Genomic DNA, 5,345 nt, shown 5'->3' with positions numbered 1-5,345 from the left:
TGGCTTCCTGGCTTTTAATCCCCTTTCTCCTGCTCTTCTGGCCTGCTGCTTTGGGCGTCCCTGAGTTGTCCCTGGAGCTGACTGCTCCTCTGTCCGGGTTCCTGACTTTTTTGGTTTGTAGTTGTCCTCATTTGTCAATTGATGTCTCTGGTTCCCTGTTTACAATCTTATGGGCTTATTTACTTTTGGTATTTCCATAACTGGCTTGGTTTCTAGATTATGTCATCATGTATGCTAATGGTCAGTTGTTGTGTGCTGTTTTTAGTTCTCTGTCCAAAGGACTCCCTTTAGGTTCTGTTGTAATGTTGTTCTGGTTTTAACAGATCCCCTTAATTTCTGCTTATCTGGGAATACCCTAATTTCACCATCATATTTGAGGGACAGTTTTGCTGGGTACAAAATTCTTGGTTGGAATTTTTTCCCCCAGGGTTTTATATATCTTATCCCATTTTCTTTTCACCTGTGTAGTTTCTGATGAGAAATGTGAGCTTAGTCTTATTGATTGTCCCTTCTTAAGTAATTTCGTTTTTCCTATGCTGCTTTCAGGATTCTTTCTTTGTCTTTGGTTTTGGTGAGTTTGATGATGATATGTCTTGGTGATTTTCTTTTGGGGTCTATCGTATTTGGGGTTCGTTGGACTTCCAGAATGGATATATTCTTACCTTTCATCATACCAGGGAAATCCTCTTCCAACAAATCTTCAACAGTTTTCTCTGTGGTTTTGTCTCTTGTTCTGGAATTCCAATTACACATAGGTTATTCCTTTTCATGGTATCCCACATGTTCCTTAGGCTTTCTTCATTTTGTTTTGATCTTTTTCCTGATTGATCTCTTTCCAAAGAAGTATTGAGGAATTTGTCTTAAATCTCTGTAATTCTGTCTTCCATTGATTCACTTCTACTTTGCCCATTCAATGTGCTATCTATTTCTGAAAATTTAGTATTAATCTTCTGGATTTCTGTCTGTAGGTTTTATATAATTTCTAATTTTTCATTTATTTTGTCATTTTGTTCTTGTATTGTCTTTTGAAATTGTTCTAGGGTGTTCTCTGTGTTTTCCTCAATTTTGTCAGTGTTTTCCTTGATTTGTCTCTCAACTCTTTTGAATTCCTTACCGGGGAGTTCCAATGCTGCTGCTTCCTCAGGGATGTGTTCTGGGTCTGTGTCCTGGTTGCTTGCTTCTCTTGCTTTATCTTGCTTCTTTGTGTGGACTGTGATGGTCTGTTGTTGCTGAGACATTGTGATGTTTTTGTGTTTATATTTAATTGGTGATAGTATGTTGCAGTGACTTGCCCCTAATTTTTGTTTTCTTTGGATGTTATATACATAAGCACGGTACTGTGCTCCTCTATTCGCTAGTTGGCAGCACTTATACACTCACCACCTGTCTCTTTCCCGTTGTCAGCTTCTTATACGTCCATTTGTTGGCAAATGGAGCCTATTCTTAGGTCCCTGGAATCCAAATGAGAATGCTGTCACTTTAAATATCCAAAATGACTGCTGCTTGTAAACAATCAAAATGGCTATGTCCTCTGGATGGCAAAAGTCAACAGCTCATGTTTTCTCCCTCCTTGCTGTGTCCCTTCCTAGTAATAGGCCACCGGTGCAGTCATCCTTACAGCCCTTGGCGACTAGGGCTGATCTTTAGGTCAATTCTTAGGTCCCAGCATCACTTGGAACTATTCAGGCTATTGGTGCCGTCAGAGTAGCTGACAGTCCGCAGCTCCGTCTGTCTCTGTCTCTGTCTCCATACTCATTGTTTTCATTCAGGTTTTTCCACTAGTTGGTGCCTCATCCACTTCTGTATACTTCCTTTCAAAGCTTAGGGCTCCAGGATTATCTTCTGTATCTCTGTCAATTGGTTTCTCTTTTCTTTGTTGAAGAGGGTCTGTGTAGCTTGTCTGCCTATTCTGCCATCTTACCAGAAGTTGCTATTTGTAGTTTATTTAACTTATCAGGTGCCATTGTGTTAGTTTTGACTCTGACCCCATTTTAGAACAGAATGACACACTGCTTGGTCATGTGCCATCACAGTATTTTTCTTCTATGCTTGAGCCCATCGTGACAGTCACTGTGTCATTCCATCTCCTTGGGGGTCTTCACCTTTTTTGTTGGCCCTCTACCAAGCATTGTATCTTCTAGGGCCTGGTCCCTTGTGATAACATGACCAGAGTACAAGAGATGAAGTCTGTTTATTCTCACTTTTAAGGAGCATTCTGGCTGTACTTCGTCCAAGACAGGCTTGTTCATTCTAGAAGTCTACACCAACACCAACTCAAATGCATCAATTCTTCTGGTATTATTCATTGTCCAGCTCTCACATGCATATGAGGCTATTGAAAATACTGTAGCTTGGGTCAGATGCACCATAGTCTTCAAAATGACATCTTTGCTTTTTAAGACTTTCAAGATGTCTTGCTGCAGATTTACCCAATGCAATATGTTGTTTGATTTCTTGACTTCTGCTTCCATGGACACTGATTGTGGTGAAATGAAATCCTTAACAACTTCAATCTCCATTTATCATGATTTTGCTTATTGGTCTATTGGTAAGGATTATTTTACTTGGTTGTGTGTAAATGTATAGTGAATCATAGTGAATGATAGTGTATATTCAGTCATGTTCAATACTTTTCCCAACTTCCTCAAATCTCAAATATTTAAATGATTATTGGGACTACATGAATCCTATTAAATTACTAAATTTAATAAAACCAGGAAAGCATCTGGACATTTTCCTTAAGAAAATTTTGTTTTGGTTTGTTTCTAAAATCACTCTTAGCAAAGTTTTACTACCTGTATGTTCCAATGTAAGTTATGGGAATGTTAAAGAAATGTTAAAGGACTGCCTTAAGCAAATAACTTGCACATTATATGGTTTTCTACCAACTGTGCCCTCTTCTCAAGGTATTTTCATAAGCCCTCTGCTAATTTTTGTAGAATGCTTATGAAAGTACCTTGTGTGTGTGGGGGGGGTAGGGCTCTGTGGGCAAAAAACATGGTGACCGTTATTTGCATTGAAATATGGTAGCCCTAGGTGGTGCAAACATTTAAGTGCTGGCTGCTAACTGAAAGGTTAGAGAGTTTGAGTCTACCCAGAAGCACCTTGAAAGAAAGCCTTGATTATCTAATTCAGAAAAATCAGCCACTGAAAACCTCATGAAGTACAATTCTGTCCTGAAACACATGGAGTAACCATGAATGTATTGACTCAAAAGTTTCAAATGAGAATTTTTAAAGGAAGAAAAAATATATATGTAGTATTTTAAAACCAGTGTATTTTAGTAATTTAGTACCAAAATCTTTTTCTGCTCACTAGAGTTATGCTATTAAAATATTTTACAAAAAGTGAATGTCACTGTATAAAGTAACCTGATAGAGCGTTATGCTTATTAATTTGTTCTTGATTTTATACTGTGCAGAATGTATTCTAAGGAGTATCTGGACCTCAGGTGACCCCAACCCAGAAACCCATTGTCATTGAGTGATTCCAGTTCATAGTGACCCTATAGGACAGAGTACCACTGTTCCATCGGGAATCTAAGGCTGGAATCTTTACAGAAGGGAATTGCAACATCTTTCTCCCATGGAGCAGCTGGTGGATTGAAGAGGGATAAGGATCAATTGCCCCTCCCAGAATGTAACTCCTTGCTAAGAAAACCAAAGTGTCCAGATGGTAGTTGCAGTTTATTATTCAACAGGAGTTGCTCGGATGGAAAGCACAAATCCTAAGATCTCTGGAGTATTTTTAGATCCTATTTTTGATCCTAGGAGCTCTGGTAGCATAGTGCCTAAGGCACTTGACTGCTAACCAGAAGGCTGTCAGTTCAAACCCACCAGCCACTCCTCGGAAGGAAGTTTGGGCAATCTACTTCCATAGTGATACGGTTGCTCTGAGTTGGATCCGACTGGACGGCAGATAACAACAACAACATTTTTGATCTTAGTATTTGAATGTATTAATCCTCTGGGACAATTCTACTCTGTCCTATAGGGTCGTTATGAGTTACAGTAGATTAGATAGCAGTGAGTTTGGCTTTTTGGTTAGTTATAGTACCACAAAATGCTTGTTAAGAATTACATTATGTTCCCTCAAAATATGTGTTGCATATCCTAACTCCTATACCTGTGATTAAGGAGTTCTGATGGTGCAGTGCCTAAGGCATTTGACTGCTAACTAGAAAGTTGGAGGTTCAAACTCACCAGCCACACCACAGAAGGAAGATGTGACAATCTACTCTGTAAAGATTTACCACCTTGGAAACCCAATAAGGATCGCTCTGAGTCAGAATCGACTCAATGGCAGTGGGTTTGGTGGTTTATACCTGTGATTATAGTCCCATTTTGGAATAGGTTTACTTTGTTATGTTGATTAGACAGTACTAGTGTAGGGTGTGTCTGAAGTCAGGAGCTCTGGTGGCACAATGGTAAGCACTTGCTGCTAACTAAAAGGTTGGAGGTTGAAATCAATCTGAAGGATAAAGATAAGGCAGTCTGCTTTTCCATAAAGATTTATAGCCTTGGAAACCCTATGGGGCAGTTCTATGTCCTACAGGGTTTCTATGAGTCAGAATTGAGAGCAGTGAGTTTGGTTTTGTGTCTTAAGTCAATCTTTTTTTGAGATACACAAGGAGGGAAGCAAGCACAAATGGAGGGGTAGATGCCACATGATCACCAAGGAATCTAGTTTAAAAAAAGGAAGAAACTTTCCCCTAGGGCAAACCAAAAAAATCAAACTCACTGCCATCAAGTCGATTTGACTCATAGTGACCCCTCCTTGGGTTGCTGAGGTGGTATCACTATGGAAGTAGATGGCCCAATCTTCCTTCTGAGGAGTGGCTGGTGGGTTTGAACCTCCAGCCTTCTGTTTAGCAGTCAAATGCCTTAAACACTATGCCACCAGAGCTCTGAATTCAGACTTCTAGCCTCCTAAACTGAGAAAATAAATTTTTGTTTGTTAAAGCCATCCACTTGTGATATTTCTGTTATAGCAGCACTAGGTAACTAAAACACCGCTGTAACAAACTCTAAAATACCGGTGACTTACTGTAGAAGTGTACTTTTTGTTAAGGAAAGTCCAGGTGGTGGAAACAGGGAAGAGTAGGCTCAGTTCTACTCTAATATTTCAAGTGCCAGCTGACTGAGCTCTTCAAGGTTACTTTGTTAACATTTGGTCAGCAGATGGGATGTATTAGTTTTGTATTGCTACAAGAGATGACAAACTTAGTGGCTTAAAACAAATTTATTACCTGGTAGCATAGTGGCTAAGACACTTGCCTGCTAACCAGACGGCTGGCGGTTCAAACCCACCAGCCACTCCTCGGAAGGAAGGTTGGGCAATCCTAC

Source organism: Orycteropus afer, unplaced genomic scaffold (assembly GCF_000298275.1).
Source record: "Orycteropus afer afer isolate SDZICR_OR568_19922 unplaced genomic scaffold, OryAfe1.0 scaffold00063, whole genome shotgun sequence".
NCBI classification, from domain to species: Eukaryota; Metazoa; Chordata; class Mammalia; order Tubulidentata; family Orycteropodidae; genus Orycteropus; species Orycteropus afer.
Note: the sequence above shows the minus strand (reverse complement) of the source record.